The sequence below is a fragment of the Pelobates fuscus genome, chromosome 5, assembly GCF_036172605.1.
Source record: "Pelobates fuscus isolate aPelFus1 chromosome 5, aPelFus1.pri, whole genome shotgun sequence".
NCBI lineage: Eukaryota > Metazoa > Chordata > Amphibia > Anura > Pelobatidae > Pelobates > Pelobates fuscus.
The window spans coordinates 226,865,139-226,881,507 of record NC_086321.1 but is presented as its reverse complement, the minus strand read 5'-3'; the positions used below and the strand labels follow the sequence as shown (position 1 = coordinate 226,881,507).

Sequence of the window (16,369 nt, the reverse complement as noted above, 5' to 3'; positions counted from 1 at the left end):
AATCTGAGGGTCCAGGGTTCAAGTCCCTGTTCGGCCGCTCCCATGGATTTTAGTTCACCAATATTAAGAGGGGCTACCTGCAATTCTGTCGGCACTTAAGCGTTTGGTGCAGGTTAAGCCATGCTTCTACACAGAAAAGTGACATGGTATAATCTTAAAAAGTTCTGGTACAGGCAAATTGCTTTATGCACCAGGTCAATTTTACATTTAAGGCAAGAGTAGCAGAATGGAAAACATAGGTTATTTAGAGAACATTTCCAGTTTGGCTCATTTGACCGCAAATTTGAAATATACATTGAATTTTTACTATAGTATTGGAGTCTATTTTCAACTTCGACAACTTTCTTGTGGCAAATAGAAGGGTTTCGGGTCTAACGTTTGAGTCATGCGCGCTTAGATTTTCTCTCAGCACCCACATTCCAAATGCCTCTCTTGCCACGCCTACCTTTATTTATCCCCCTGTCAAACATTCCTGTCTGCTCAAGCGCTGGGATCTACTTGTTCCAGACAGATTCAGTGTCTTTCTGATCTAGAAACGTGCTTTGAGAAAATGCAAAGTCAATTGTCCCCTTGAAATGGATGTGAAGGCAGCATCATACACAAAGAGGAAGGAGACCTCCCGGATACCTTGAAACAGCTTATCAGCACTCAAGCAAGGGGTGAAGGTGTTGAAACTGACAATGATTTGCGGCAATTTGTGTGTAAGCCGGCAGAGGAGATTCAATTTACAAGCAGGTGAGCAGTGCAGCGCACAGTACTTTTCTGGTTGACAGGCAGTGCTACGTTTTCAATCACCTGAAAGTAGCTTTTCAATTGGACCATGTTAGCAGGCACGCACGGAGCACCGGCGGACAAGCCTTGTAAGATCCCGGATAGCTCAGTCGGTAGAGCATCAGACTTTTAATCTGAGGGTCCAGGGATCAAGTCCCTGTTTGGGCGCTCCCATGGTATTTAGTTCACCAATATTAAGAGGGGCTACCTGCAATTCTGTCGGCACTTAAGCGTTTGGTGCAGGTTAAGCCATGCTTCTACACAGAAAAGTGACATGGTATAATCTTAAAAAGTTCTGGTACAGGCAAATTGCTTTATGCACCAGGTCAATTTTACATTTAAGGCAGCAGAATGGAAAACATAGGTTATATAGAGAACATTTCCAGTTTGGCTAATTTGACTGCAAATTTGAAATATACATTGAATTTTTACTATAGTGTTGGAGTCTATTTTCAACTTCGACAACTTTCTTGTGGCAAATAGAAGGGTTAAGGGTCTACCGTTTGAGTCATGCGCGCTTAGATTTTCTCTCAGCACCCACATTCCAAATGCCTCTCTTGCCACGCCTACCTTTATTTATCCCCCTGTCAAACATTCCTGTCTGCTCAAGCGCTGGGATCTACTTGTTCCAGACAGATTCAGTGTCTTTCTGATCTAGAAACGTGCTTTGAGAAAATGCAAAGTCAATTTTCCCCTTGAAATGGATGTGAAGTCAGCATCATACACAAAGAGGAAGGAGACCTCCCGGATACCTTGAAACAGCTTATCAGCACTCAAGCAAGGGGTGAAGGTGTTGAAACTGACAATGATTTGCGGCAATTTGTGTGTAAGCCGGCAGAGGAGATTCAATTTACAAGCAGGTGAGCAGTGCAGCGCACAGTACTTTTCTGGTTGACAGGCAGTGCTACGTTTGCAATCACCTGAAAGTAGCTTTACAATTGGACCATGTTAGCAGGCAGGCACGCACGCACGCACGCACGCACGCACGCACGCACGCACGCACGCATGGAGCACCGGCGGACGAGCTTTGCAAGAGCCCGGATAGCTCAGTCGGTAGAGCATCAGACTTTTAATCTGAGGGTCCAGGGTTCAAGTCCCTGTTCGGGCGCTCCCATGGTTTTTAGTTCACCAATATTAAGAGGGGCTACCTGCAATTCTGTCGGCACTTAAGCGTTTGGTGCAGGTTAAGCCATGCTTCTACACAGAAAAGTGACATGGTATAATCTTAAAAAGTTCTGGTACAGGCAAATTGCTTTATGCACCAGGTCAATTTTACATTTAAGGCAAGAGTAGCAGAATGGAAAACATAGGTTATTTAGAGAACATTTCCAGTTTGGCTCATTTGACCGCAAATTTGAAATATACATTGAATTTTTACTATAGTGTTGGAGTCTATTTTCAACTTCGACAACTTTCTTGTGGCAAATAGAAGGGTTTCGGGTCTACCGGGTCTACCGTTTGAGTCATGCGCGCTTAGATTTTCTCTCAGCACCCACATTCCAAATGCCTCTCTTGCCACGCCTACCTTTATTTATCCCCCTGTCAAACATTCCTGTCTGCTCAAGCGCTGGGATCTACTTGTTCCAGACAGATTCAGTGTCTTTCTGATCTAGAAACGTGCTTTGAGAAAATGCAAAGTCAATTGTCCCCTTGAAATGGATGTGAAGTCAGCATCATACACAAAAAAGGAAGGAGACCTCCCAGATACCTTGAAACAGCTTATCAGCACTCAAGCAAGGGGTGAAGGTGTTGAAACTGACAATGATTTGCGGCAATTTGTGTGTAAGCCGGCAGAGGTGATTCAATTTACAAGCAGGTGAGCAGTGCAGCGCACAGTACTTTTGACAGGCAGTGCTACGTTTTCAATCACCTGAAAGTAGCTTTTCAATTGGACCATGTTAGCAGGCACGCACGGAGCGCCGGCGGACGAGCTTTGCAAGAGCCCGGATAGCTCAGTCGGTAGAGCATCAGACTTTTAATCTGAGGGTCCAGGGTTCAAGTCCCTGTTCGGGCGCTCCCATGGTTTTTAGTTCACCAATATTAAGAGGGGCTACCTGCAATTCTGTCGGCACTTAAGCGTTTGGTGCAGGTTAAGCCATGCTTCTACACAGAAAAGTGATATGGTATAATCTTAAAAAGTTCTAGGTACAGGCAAATTGCTTTATGCACCAGGTCAATTTTACATTTAAGGCAGCAGAATGGAAAACATAGGTTATTTAGAGAACATTTCCAGTTTGGCTAATTTGACCGCAAATTTGAAATATACATTGAATTTTTACTATAGTGTTGGAGTCTATTTTCAACTTCGACAACTTTCTTGTGGCAAATAGAAGGGTTTCGGGTCTACCGGGTCTACCGTTTGAGTCATGCGCGCTTAGATTTTCTCTCAGCACCCACATTCCAAATGCCTCTCTTGCCACGCCTACCTTTATTTATCCCCCTGTCAAACATTCCTGTCTGCTCAAGCGCTGGGATCTACTTGTTCCAGACAGATTCAGTGTCTTTCTGATCTAGAAACGTGCTTTGAGAAAATGCAAAGTCAATTGTCCCCTTGAAATGGATGTGAAGTCAGCATCATACACAAAGAGGAAGGAGACCTCCCGGATACCTTGAAACAGCTTATCAGCACTCAAGCAAGGGGTGAAGGTGTTGAAACTGACAATGATTTGCGGCAATTTGTGTGTAAGCTGGCAGAGGAGATTCAATTTACAAGCAGGTGAGCAGTGCAGCGCACAGAACTTTTCTGGTTGACAGGCAGTGCTACGTTTTCAATCACCTGAAAGTAGCTTTTCAATTGGACCATGTTAGCAGGCACGCACGCACGCACGCACGCACGCACGCACGCACGCACGCACGCACGCACGCACGGAGCGCCGGCGGACGAGCTTTGCAAGAGCCCGGATAGCTCAGTCGGTAGAGCATCAGACTTTGAATCTGAGGGTCCAGGGTTCAAGTCCCTGTTCGGCCGCTCCCATGGATTTTAGTTCACCAATATTAAGAGGGGCTACCTGCAATTCTGTCGGCACTTAAGCGTTTGGTGCAGGTTAAGCCATGCTTCTACACAGAAAAGTGACATGGTATAATCTTAAAAAGTTCTGGTACAGGCAAATTGCTTTATGCACCAGGTCAATTTTACATTTAAGGCAAGAGTAGCAGAATGGAAAACATAGGTTATTTAGAGAACATTTCCAGTTTGGCTCATTTGACCGCAAATTTGAAATATACATTGAATTTTTACTATAGTATTGGAGTCTATTTTCAACTTCGACAACTTTCTTGTGGCAAATAGAAGGGTTTCGGGTCTAACGTTTGAGTCATGCGCGCTTAGATTTTCTCTCAGCACCCACATTCCAAATGCCTCTCTTGCCACGCCTACCTTTATTTATCCCCCTGTCAAACATTCCTGTCTGCTCAAGCGCTGGGATCTACTTGTTCCAGACAGATTCAGTGTCTTTCTGATCTAGAAACGTGCTTTGAGAAAATGCAAAGTCAATTGTCCCCTTGAAATGGATGTGAAGTCAGCATCATACACAAAGAGGAAGGAGACCTCCCGGATACCTTGAAACAGCTTATCAGCACTCAAGCAAGGGGTGAAGGTGTTGAAACTGACAATGATTTGCGGCAATTTGTGTGTAAGCCGGCAGAGGAGATTCAATTTACAAGCAGGTGAGCAGTGCAGCGCACAGAACTTTTCTGGTTGACAGGCAGTGCTACGTTTTCAATCACCTGAAAGTAGCTTTTCAATTGGACCATGTTAGCAAGCAGGCAGGCACGCACGCAGGCACGCACGCACGCACGCACACACGCACGCACGCACGCACGCACGCACGCACGCACGCACGCACGCACGCACGCACGCACGCACGGAGCGCCGGCGGACAAGCTTTGCAAGAGCCCGGATAGCTCAGTCGGTAGAGCATCAGACTTTTAATCTGAGGGTCCAGGGTTCAAGTCCCTGTTCGGGAGCTCCCATGGTTTTTAGTTCACCAATATTAAGAGGGGCTATCTGCAATTCTGTCGGCACTTAAGCGTTTGGTGCAGGTTAAGCCATGCTTCTACACAGAAAAGTGACATGGTATAATCTTAAAAAGTTCTGGTACAGGCAAATTGCTTTATGCACCAGGTCAATTTTACATTTAAGGCAAGAGTAGCAGAATGGAAAACATAGGTTATTTAGAGAACATTTCCAGTTTGGCTAATTTGACCGCAAATTGGAAATATACATTGAATTTTTACTATAGTGTTGGAGTCTATTTTCAACTTCGACAACTTTCTTGTGGCAAATAGAAGGGTTTCGGGTCTACCGGGTCTACCGTTTGAGTCATGCGCGCTTAGATTTTCTCTCAGCACCCACATTCCAAATGCCTCTCTTGCCACGCCTACCTTTATTTATCCCCCTGTCAAACATTCCTGTCTGCTCAAGCGCTGGGATCTACTTGTTCCAGACAGATTCAGTGTCTTTCTGATCTAGAAACGTGCTTTGAGAAAATGCAAAGTCAATTGTCCCCTTGAAATGGATGTGAAGTCAGCATCATACACAAAGAGGAAGGAGACCTCCCGGATACCTTGAAACAGCTTATCAGCACTCAAGCAAGGGGTGAAGGTGTTGAAACTGACAATGATTTGCGGCAATTTGTGTGTAAGCCGGCAGAGGAGATTCAATTTACAAGCAGGTGAGCAGTGCAGCGCACAGTACTTTTCTGGTTGACAGGCAGTGCTACGTTTGCAATCACCTGAAAGTAGCTTTTCAATTGGACCATGTTAGCAGGCAGGCACGCACGCACGCACGCACGCACGCACGCACGCACGCACGCACGCACGCACGCATGGAGCACCGGCGGACGAGCTTTGCAAGAGCCCGGATAGCTCAGTCGGTAGAGCATCAGACTTTTAATCTGAGGGTCCAGGGTTCAAGTCCCTGTTCGGGCGCTCCCATGGTTTTTAGTTCACCAATATTAAGAGGGGCTACCTGCAATTCTGTCGGCACTTAAGCGTTTGGTGCAGGTTAAGCCATGCTTCTACACAGAAAAGTGACATGGTATAATCTTAAAAAGTTCTGGTACAGGCAAATTGCTTTATGCACCAGGTCAATTTTACATTTAAGGCAAGAGTAGCAGAATGGAAAACATAGGTTATTTAGAGAACATTTCCAGTTTGGCTCATTTGACCGCAAATTTGAAATATACATTGAATTTTTACTATAGTGTTGGAGTCTATTTTCAACTTCGACAACTTTCTTGTGGCAAATAGAAGGGTTTCGGGTCTACCGGGTCTACCGTTTGAGTCATGCGCGCTTAGATTTTCTCTCAGCACCCACATTCCAAATGCCTCTCTTGCCACGCCTACCTTTATTTATCCCCCTGTCAAACATTCCTGTCTGCTCAAGCGCTGGGATCTACTTGTTCCAGACAGATTCAGTGTCTTTCTGATCTAGAAACGTGCTTTGAGAAAATGCAAAGTCAATTTACCCTTGAAATGGATGTGAAGTCTGCATCATACACAAAGAGGAAGGAGACCTCCCGGATACCTTGAAACAGCTTATCAGCACTCAAGCAAGGGGTGAAGGTGTTGAAACTGACAATGATTTGCGGCAATTTGTGTGTAAGCCGGCAGAGGAGATTCAATTTACAAGCAGGTGAGCAGTGCAGCGCACAGTACTTTTCTGGTTGACAGGCAGTGCTACGTTTTCAATCACCTGAAAGTAGCTTTTCAATTGGACCATGTTAGCAGGCACACATGGAGCACCGGCGCACGAGCTTTGCAAGAGCCCGGATAGCTCAGTCGGTAGAGCATCAGACTTTTAATCTGAGGGTCCAGGGTTCAAGTCCCTTTTTGGGCGCTCCCATGGTTTTTAGTTCACCAATATTAAGAGGGGCAACCTGCAATTCTGTCGGCACTTAAGCGTTTGGTGCAGGTTAAGCCATGCTTCTACACAGAAAAGTGACATGGTATAATCTTAAAAAGTTCTGGTACAGGCAAATTGCTTTATGCACCAGGTTAATTTTACATTTAAGGCAAGAGTAGCAGAATGGAAAACATAGGTTATTTAGAGAACATTTCCAGTTTGGCTCATTTGACCGCAAATTTGAAATATACATTGAATTTTTACTATAGTGTTGGAGTCTATTTTCAACTTCGACAACTTTCTTGTGGCAAATAGAAGGGTTTCGGGTCTACCGGGTCTACCGTTTGAGTCATGCGCGCTTAGATTTTCTCTCAGCACCCACATTCCAAATGCCTCTCTTGCCACGCCTACCTTTATTTATCCCCCTGTCAAACATTCCTGTCTGCTCAAGCGCTGGGATCTACTTGTTCCAGACAGATTCAGTGTCTTTCTGATCTAGAAACGTGCTTTGAGAAAATGCAAAGTCAATTGTCCCCTTGAAATGGATGTGAAGTCAGCATCATACACAAAAAAGGAAGGAGACCTCCCAGATACCTTGAAACAGCTTATCAGCACTCAAGCAAGGGGTGAAGGTGTTGAAACTGACAATGATTTGCGGCAATTTGTGTGTAAGCCGGCAGAGGTGATTCAATTTACAAGCAGGTGAGCAGTGCAGCGCACAGTACTTTTGACAGGCAGTGCTACGTTTTCAATCACCTGAAAGTAGCTTTTCAATTGGACCATGTTAGCAGGCACGCACGGAGCGCCGGCGGACGAGCTTTGCAAGAGCCCGGATAGCTCAGTCGGTAGAGCATCAGACTTTTAATCTGAGGGTCCAGGGTTCAAGTCCCTGTTCGGGCGCTCCCATGGTTTTTAGTTCACCAATATTAAGAGGGGCTACCTGCAATTCTGTCGGCACTTAAGCGTTTGGTGCAGGTTAAGCCATGCTTCTACACAGAAAAGTGATATGGTATAATCTTAAAAAGTTCTAGGTACAGGCAAATTGCTTTATGCACCAGGTCAATTTTACATTTAAGGCAGCAGAATGGAAAACATAGGTTATTTAGAGAACATTTCCAGTTTGGCTAATTTGACCGCAAATTTGAAATATACATTGAATTTTTACTATAGTGTTGGAGTCTATTTTCAACTTCGACAACTTTCTTGTGGCAAATAGAAGGGTTTCGGGTCTACCGGGTCTACCGTTTGAGTCATGCGCGCTTAGATTTTCTCTCAGCACCCACATTCCAAATGCCTCTCTTGCCACGCCTACCTTTATTTATCCCCCTGTCAAACATTCCTGTCTGCTCAAGCGCTGGGATCTACTTGTTCCAGACAGATTCAGTGTCTTTCTGATCTAGAAACGTGCTTTGAGAAAATGCAAAGTCAATTGTCCCCTTGAAATGGATGTGAAGTCAGCATCATACACAAAGAGGAAGGAGACCTCCCGGATACCTTGAAACAGCTTATCAGCACTCAAGCAAGGGGTGAAGGTGTTGAAACTGACAATGATTTGCGGCAATTTGTGTGTAAGCCGGCAGAGGAGATTCAATTTACAAGCAGGTGAGCAGTGCAGCGCACAGTACTTTTCTGGTTGACAGGCAGTGCTACGTTTTCAATCACCTGAAAGTAGCTTTTCAATTGGACCATGTTAGCAGGCACGCACGCACGCACGCACGCACGCACGCACGCACGCACGCACGCACGCACGCACGCACGCACGCACGGAGCGCCGGCGGACGAGCTTTGCAAGAGCCCGGATAGCTCAGTCGGTAGAGCATCAGACTTTTAATCTGAGGGTCCAGGGTTCAAGTCCCTGTTCGGGCGCTCCCATGGTTTTTAGTTCAAAAATATTAAGAGGGGCTACCTGCAATTCTGTCGGCACTTAAGCGGTTGGTGCAGGTTAAGCCATGCTTCTACACAGAAAAGTGACATGGTATAATCTTAAAAAGTTCTGGTACAGGCAAATTGCTTTATGCACCAGGTCAATTTTACATTTAAGGCAAGAGTAGCAGAATGGAAAACATAGGTTATTTAGAGAACATTTCCAGTTTGGCTAATTTGACCGCAAATTTGAAATATACATTGAATTTTTACTATAGTGTTGGAGTCTATTTTCAACTTCGACAACTTTCTTGTGGCAAATAGAAGGGTTTCGGGTCTACCGGGTCTACCGTTTGAGTCATGCGCGCTTAGATTTTCTCTCAGCACCCACATTCCAAATGCCTCTCTTGCCACGCCTACCTTTATTTATCCCCCTGTCAAACATTCCTGTCTGCTCAAGCGCTGGGATCTACTTGTTCCAGACAGATTCAGTGTCTTTCTGATCTAGAAACGTGCTTTGAGAAAATGCAAAGTCAATTTACCCTTGAAATGGATGTGAAGTCTGCATCATACACAAAGAGGAAGGAGACCTCCCGGATACCTTGAAACAGCTTATCAGCACTCAAGCAAGGGGTGAAGGTGTTGAAACTGACAATGATTTGCGGCAATTTGTGTGTAAGCCGGCAGAGGAGATTCAATTTACAAGCAGGTGAGCAGTGCAGCGCACAGTACTTTTCTGGTTGACAGGCAGTGCTACGTTTTCAATCACCTGAAAGTAGCTTTTCAATTGGACCATGTTAGCAGGCACACATGGAGCACCGGCGCACGAGCTTTGCAAGAGCCCGGATAGCTCAGTCGGTAGAGCATCAGACTTTTAATCTGAGGGTCCAGGGTTCAAGTCCCTTTTTGGGCGCTCCCATGGTTTTTAGTTCACCAATATTAAGAGGGGCAACCTGCAATTCTGTCGGCACTTAAGCGTTTGGTGCAGGTTAAGCCATGCTTCTACACAGAAAAGTGACATGGTATAATCTTAAAAAGTTCTGGTACAGGCAAATTGCTTTATGCACCAGGTTAATTTTACATTTAAGGCAAGAGTAGCAGAATGGAAAACATAGGTTATTTAGAGAACATTTCCAGTTTGGCTAATTTGACCGCAAATTTGAAATATACATTGAATTTTTAATATAGTGTTGGAGTCTATTTTCAACTTCGACAACTTTCTTGTGGCAAATAGAAGGGTTTCGGGTCTACCGGGTCTACCGTTTGAGTCATGCGCGCTTAGATTTTCTCTCAGCACCCACATTCCAAATGCCTCTCTTGCCACGCCTACCTTTATTTATCCCCCTGTCAAACATTCCTGTCTGCTCAAGCGCTGGGATCTACTTGTTCCAGACAGATTCAGTGTCTTTCTGATCTAGAAACGTGCTTTGAGAAAATGCAAAGTCAATTGTCCCCTTGAAATGGATGTGAAGTCAGCATCATACACAAAAAAGGAAGGAGACCTCCCAGATACCTTGAAACAGCTTATCAGCACTCAAGCAAGGGGTGAAGGTGTTGAAACTGACAATGATTTGCGGCAATTTGTGTGTAAGCCGGCAGAGGTGATTCAATTTACAAGCAGGTGAGCAGTGCAGCGCACAGTACTTTTGACAGGCAGTGCTACGTTTTCAATCACCTGAAAGTAGCTTTTCAATTGGACCATGTTAGCAGGCACGCACGGAGCGCCGGCGGACGAGCTTTGCAAGAGCCCGGATAGCTCAGTCGGTAGAGCATCAGACTTTTAATCTGAGGGTCCAGGGTTCAAGTCCCTGTTTGGGCGCTCCCATGGTTTTTAGTTCACCAATATTAAGAGGGGCTACCTGCAATTCTGTCGGCACTTAAGCGTTTGGTGCAGGTTAAGCCATGCTTCTACACAGAAAAGTGATATGGTATAATCTTAAAAAGTTCTAGGTACAGGCAAATTGCTTTATGCACCAGGTCAATTTTACATTTAAGGCAGCAGAATGGAAAACATAGGTTATTTAGAGAACATTTCCAGTTTGGCTAATTTGACCGCAAATTTGAAATATACATTGAATTTTTACTATAGTGTTGGAGTCTATTTTCAACTTCGACAACTTTCTTGTGGCAAATAGAAGGGTTTCGGGTCTACCGGGTCTACCGTTTGAGTCATGCGCGCTTAGATTTTCTCTCAGCACCCACATTCCAAATGCCTCTCTTGCCACGCCTACCTTTATTTATCCCCCTGTCAAACATTCCTGTCTGCTCAAGCGCTGGGATCTACTTGTTCCAGACAGATTCAGTGTCTTTCTGATCTAGAAACGTGCTTTGAGAAAATGCAAAGTCAATTGTCCCCTTGAAATGGATGTGAAGTCAGCATCATACACAAAGAGGAAGGAGACCTCCCGGATACCTTGAAACAGCTTATCAGCACTCAAGCAAGGGGTGAAGGTGTTGAAACTGACAATGATTTGCGGCAATTTGTGTGTAAGCTGGCAGAGGAGATTCAATTTACAAGCAGGTGAGCAGTGCAGCGCACAGAACTTTTCTGGTTGACAGGCAGTGCTACGTTTTCAATCACCTGAAAGTAGCTTTTCAATTGGACCATGTTAGCAGGCACGCACGCACGCACGCACGCACGCACGCACGCACGCACGCACGCACGCACGCACGCACGCACGGAGCGCCGGCGGACAAGCTTTGCAAGAGCCCGGATAGCTCAGTCGGTAGAGCATCAGACTTTTAATCTGAGGGTCCAGGGTTCAAGTCCCTGTTCGGGAGCTCCCATGGTTTTTAGTTCACCAATATTAAGAGGGGCTATCTGCAATTCTGTCGGCACTTAAGCGTTTGGTGCAGGTTAAGCCATGCTTCTACACAGAAAAGTGACATGGTATAATCTTAAAAAGTTCTGGTACAGGCAAATTGCTTTATGCACCAGGTCAATTTTACATTTAAGGCAAGAGTAGCAGAATGGAAAACATAGGTTATTTAGAGAACATTTCCAGTTTGGCTCATTTGACCGCAAATTTGAAATATACATTGAATTTTTACTATAGTGTTGGAGTCTATTTTCAACTTCGACAACTTTCTTGTGGCAAATAGAAGGGTTTCGGGTCTACCGGGTCTACCGTTTGAGTCATGTGCGCTTAGATTTTCTCTCAGCACCCACATTCCAAATGCCTCTCTTGCCACGCCTACCTTTATTTATCCCCCTGTCAAACATTCCTGTCTGCTCAAGCGCTGGGATCTACTTGTTCCAGACAGATTCAGTGTCTTTCTGATCTAGAAACGTGCTTTGAGAAAATGCAAAGTCAATTGTCCCCTTGAAATGGATGTGAAGTCAGCATCATACACAAAGAGGAAGGAGACCTCCCGGATACCTTGAAACAGCTTATCAGCACTCAAGCAAGGGGTGAAGGTGTTGAAACTGACAATGATTTGCGGCAATTTGTGTGTAAGCCGGCAGAGGAGATTCAATTTACAAGCAGGTGAGCAGTGCAGCGCACAGTACTTTTCTGGTTGACAGGCAGTGCTACGTTTTCAATCACCTGAAAGTAGCTTTTCAATTGGACCATGTTAGCAGGCACACATGGAGCACCGGCGCACGAGCTTTGCAAGAGCCCGGATAGCTCAGTCGGTAGAGCATCAGACTTTTAATCTGAGGGTCCAGGGTTCAAGTCCCTTTTTGGGCGCTCCCATGGTTTTTAGTTCACCAATATTAAGAGGGGCAACCTGCAATTCTGTCGGCACTTAAGCGTTTGGTGCAGGTTAAGCCATGCTTCTACACAGAAAAGTGACATGGTATAATCTTAAAAAGTTCTGGTACAGGCAAATTGCTTTATGCACCAGGTTAATTTTACATTTAAGGCAAGAGTAGCAGAATGGAAAACATAGGTTATTTAGAGAACATTTCCAGTTTGGCTCATTTGACCGCAAATTTGAAATATACATTGAATTTTTACTATAGTGTTGGAGTCTATTTTCAACTTCGACAACTTTCTTGTGGCTAATAGAAGGGTTTCGGGTCTACCGGGTCTACCGTTTGAGTCATGCGCGCTTAGATTTTCTCTCAGCACCCACATTCCAAATGCCTCTCTTGCCACGCCTACCTTTATTTATCCCCCTGTCAAACATTCCTGTCTGCTCAAGCGCTGGGATCTACTTGTTCCAGACAGATTCAGTGTCTTTCTGATCTAGAAACGTGCTTTGAGAAAATGCAAAGTCAATTGTCCCCTTGAAATGGATGTGAAGTCAGCATCATACACAAAAAAGGAAGGAGACCTCCCAGATACCTTGAAACAGCTTATCAGCACTCAAGCAAGGGGTGAAGGTGTTGAAACTGACAATGATTTGCGGCAATTTGTGTGTAAGCCGGCAGAGGTGATTCAATTTACAAGCAGGTGAGCAGTGCAGCGCACAGTACTTTTGACAGGCAGTGCTACGTTTTCAATCACCTGAAAGTAGCTTTTCAATTGGACCATGTTAGCAGGCACGCACGGAGCGCCGGCGGACGAGCTTTGCAAGAGCCCGGATAGCTCAGTCGGTAGAGCATCAGACTTTTAATCTGAGGGTCCAGGGTTCAAGTCCCTGTTCGGGCGCTCCCATGGTTTTTAGTTCACCAATATTAAGAGGGGCTACCTGCAATTCTGTCGGCACTTAAGCGTTTGGTGCAGGTTAAGCCATGCTTCTACACAGAAAAGTGATATGGTATAATCTTAAAAAGTTCTAGGTACAGGCAAATTGCTTTATGCACCAGGTCAATTTTACATTTAAGGCAGCAGAATGGAAAACATGGGTTATTTAGAGAACATTTCCAGTTTGGCTAATTTGACCGCAAATTTGAAATATACATTGAATTTTTACTATAGTGTTGGAGTCTATTTTCAACTTCGACAACTTTCTTGTGGCAAATAGAAGGGTTTCGGGTCTACCGGGTCTACCGTTTGAGTCATGCGCGCTTAGATTTTCTCTCAGCACCCACATTCCAAATGCCTCTCTTGCCACGCCTACCTTTATTTATCCCCCTGTCAAACATTCCTGTCTGCTCAAGCGCTGGGATCTACTTGTTCCAGACAGATTCAGTGTCTTTCTGATCTAGAAACGTGCTTTGAGAAAATGCAAAGTCAATTGTCCCCTTGAAATGGATGTGAAGTCAGCATCATACACAAAGAGGAAGGAGACCTCCCGGATACCTTGAAACAGCTTATCAGCACTCAAGCAAGGGGTGAAGGTGTTGAAACTGACAATGATTTGCGGCAATTTGTGTGTAAGCTGGCAGAGGAGATTCAATTTACAAGCAGGTGAGCAGTGCAGCGCACAGAACTTTTCTGGTTGACAGGCAGTGCTACGTTTTCAATCACCTGAAAGTAGCTTTTCAATTGGACCATGTTAGCAGGCAGGCACGCACGCACGCACGCACGCACGCACGCACGCACGCACGCACGCACGCACGCACGCACGCACGCACGGAGCGCCGGCGGACGAGCTTTGCAAGAGCCCGGATAGCTCAGTCGGTAGAGCATCAGACTTTTAATCTGAGGGTCCAGGGTTCAAGTCCCTGTTCGGGAGCTCCCATGGTTTTTAGTTCACCAATATTAAGAGGGGCTATCTGCAATTCTGTCGGCACTTAAGCGTTTGGTGCAGGTTAAGCCATGCTTCTACACAGAAAAGTGACATGGTATAATCTTAAAAAGTTCTGGTACAGGCAAATTGCTTTATGCACCAGGTCAATTTTACATTTAAGGCAAGAGTAGCAGAATGGAAAACATAGGTTATTTAGAGAACATTTCCAGTTTGGCTAATTTGACCGCAAATTGGAAATATACATTGAATTTTTACTATAGTGTTGGAGTCTATTTTCAACTTCGACAACTTTCTTGTGGCAAATAGAAGGGTTTCGGGTCTACCGGGTCTACCGTTTGAGTCATGCGCGCTTAGATTTTCTCTCAGCACCCACATTCCAAATGCCTCTCTTGCCACGCCTACCTTTATTTATCCCCCTGTCAAACATTCCTGTCTGCTCAAGCGCTGGGATCTACTTGTTCCAGACAGATTCAGTGTCTTTCTGATCTAGAAACGTGCTTTGAGAAAATGCAAAGTCAATTGTCCCCTTGAAATGGATGTGAAGTCAGCATCATACACAAAGAGGAAGGAGACCTCCCGGATACCTTGAAACAGCTTATCAGCACTCAAGCAAGGGGTGAAGGTGTTGAAACTGACAATGATTTGCAGCAATTTGTGTGTAAGCCGGCAGAGGAGATTCAATTTACAAGCAGGTGAGCAGTGCAGCGCACAGTACTTTTCTGGTTGACAGGCAGTGCTACGTTTGCAATCACCTGAAAGTAGCTTTTCAATTGGACCATGTTAGCAGGCACGCACGCACGCACGCACGCACGCACGCACGCACGCACGCACGCATGGAGCACCGGCGGACGAGCTTTGCAAGAGCCTGGATAGCTCAGTCGGTAGAGCATCAGACTTTTAATCTGAGGGTCCAGGGTTCAAGTCCCTGTTCGGGCGCTCCCATGGTTTTTAGTTCACCAATATTAAGAGGGGCTACCTGCAATTCTGTCGGCACTTAAGCGTTTGGTGCAGGTTAAGCCATGCTTCTACACAGAAAAGTGACATGGTATAATCTTAAAAAGTTCTGGTACAGGCAAATTGCTTTATGCACCAGGTCAATTTTACATTTAAGGCAAGAGTAGCAGAATGGAAAACATAGGTTATTTAGTGAACATTTCCAGTTTGGCTCATTTGACCGCAAATTTGAAATATACATTGAATTTTTACTATAGTGTTGGAGTCTATTTTCAACTTCGACAACTTTCTTGTGGCAAATAGAAGGGTTTCGGGTCTACCGGGTCTACCGTTTGAGTCATGTGCGCTTAGATTTTCTCTCAGCACCCACATTCCAAATGCCTCTCTTGCCACGCCTACCTTTATTTATCCCCCTGTCAAACATTCCTGTCTGCTCAAGCGCTGGGATCTACTTGTTCCAGACAGATTCAGTGTCTTTTTGATCTAGAAACGTGCTTTGAGAAAATGCAAAGTCAATTGTCCCCTTGAAATGGATGTGAAGTCAGCATCATACACAAAGAGGAAGGAGACCTCCCGGATACCTTGAAACAGCTTATCAGCACTCAAGCAAGGGGTGAAGGTGTTGAAACTGACAATGATTTGCGGCAATTTGTGTGTAAGCCGGCAGAGGAGATTCAATTTACAAGCAGGTGAGCAGTGCAGCGCACAGTACTTTTCTGGTTGACAGGCAGTGCTACGTTTTCAATCACCTGAAAGTAGCTTTTCAATTGGACCATGTTAGCAGGCACGCATGGAGCACCGGCGGACGAGTTTTGCAAGAGCCCGGATAGCTCAGTCGGTAGAGCATCAGACTTTTAATCTGAGGGTCCAGGGTTCAAGTCCCTGTTCGGGCGCTCCCATGGTTTTTAGTTCACCAATATTAAGAGGGGTTACCTGCAATTCTGTCGGCACTTAAGCGTTTGGTGCAGGTTAAGCCATGCTTCTACACAGAAAAGTGACATGGTATAATCTTAAAAAGTTCTGGTACAGGCAAATTGCTTTATGCACCAGGTCAATTTTACATTTAAGGCAAGAGTAGCAGAATGGAAAACATAGGTTATTTAGAGAACATTTCCAGTTTGGCTCATTTGACCGCAAATTTGAAATATACATTGAATTTTTACTATAGTGTTGGAGTCTATTTTCAACTTCGACAACTTTCTTGTGGCAAATAGAAGGGTTTCGGGTCTACCGGGTCTACCGTTTGAGTCATGCGCGCTTAGATTTTCTCTCAGCACCCACATTCCAAATGCCTCTCTTGCCACGCCTACCTTTATTTATCCCCCTGTCAAACATTCCTGTCTGCTCAAGCGC

General features: G+C 45.1%; 10 non-coding genes across 10 annotated transcripts; all 10 read left to right on the top strand.

Annotated features, from left to right (window-relative positions):
• The first annotated feature begins 1,806 nt into the window (after positions 1-1,806).
• On the top strand, positions 1,807-1,879 carry TRNAK-UUU (transfer RNA lysine (anticodon UUU)). The gene has a single exon. It is a non-coding gene; the product is annotated as a tRNA-Lys (tRNA).
• Positions 1,880-2,712: 833 nt separating this feature from the next.
• TRNAK-UUU (transfer RNA lysine (anticodon UUU)) lies at positions 2,713-2,785 on the top strand. Its single transcript has one exon. It is a non-coding gene; the product is annotated as a tRNA-Lys (tRNA).
• Positions 2,786-3,666: 881 nt separating this feature from the next.
• Positions 3,667-3,739, top strand: TRNAQ-UUG (transfer RNA glutamine (anticodon UUG)). The gene has a single exon. It is a non-coding gene; the product is annotated as a tRNA-Gln (tRNA).
• A 1,888-nt stretch (positions 3,740-5,627) lies between these two features.
• On the top strand, positions 5,628-5,700 carry TRNAK-UUU (transfer RNA lysine (anticodon UUU)). Its single transcript has one exon. It is a non-coding gene; the product is annotated as a tRNA-Lys (tRNA).
• A 1,743-nt stretch (positions 5,701-7,443) lies between these two features.
• TRNAK-UUU (transfer RNA lysine (anticodon UUU)) lies at positions 7,444-7,516 on the top strand. The gene has a single exon. It is a non-coding gene; the product is annotated as a tRNA-Lys (tRNA).
• An 893-nt stretch (positions 7,517-8,409) lies between these two features.
• On the top strand, positions 8,410-8,482 carry TRNAK-UUU (transfer RNA lysine (anticodon UUU)). Its single transcript has one exon. It is a non-coding gene; the product is annotated as a tRNA-Lys (tRNA).
• Positions 8,483-10,225: 1,743 nt separating this feature from the next.
• Positions 10,226-10,298, top strand: TRNAK-UUU (transfer RNA lysine (anticodon UUU)). Its single transcript has one exon. It is a non-coding gene; the product is annotated as a tRNA-Lys (tRNA).
• Positions 10,299-13,004: 2,706 nt separating this feature from the next.
• Positions 13,005-13,077, top strand: TRNAK-UUU (transfer RNA lysine (anticodon UUU)). The gene has a single exon. It is a non-coding gene; the product is annotated as a tRNA-Lys (tRNA).
• A 1,848-nt stretch (positions 13,078-14,925) lies between these two features.
• TRNAK-UUU (transfer RNA lysine (anticodon UUU)) lies at positions 14,926-14,998 on the top strand. The gene has a single exon. It is a non-coding gene; the product is annotated as a tRNA-Lys (tRNA).
• Positions 14,999-15,836: 838 nt separating this feature from the next.
• Positions 15,837-15,909, top strand: TRNAK-UUU (transfer RNA lysine (anticodon UUU)). Its single transcript has one exon. It is a non-coding gene; the product is annotated as a tRNA-Lys (tRNA).
• Positions 15,910-16,369: the final 460 nt, after the last annotated feature.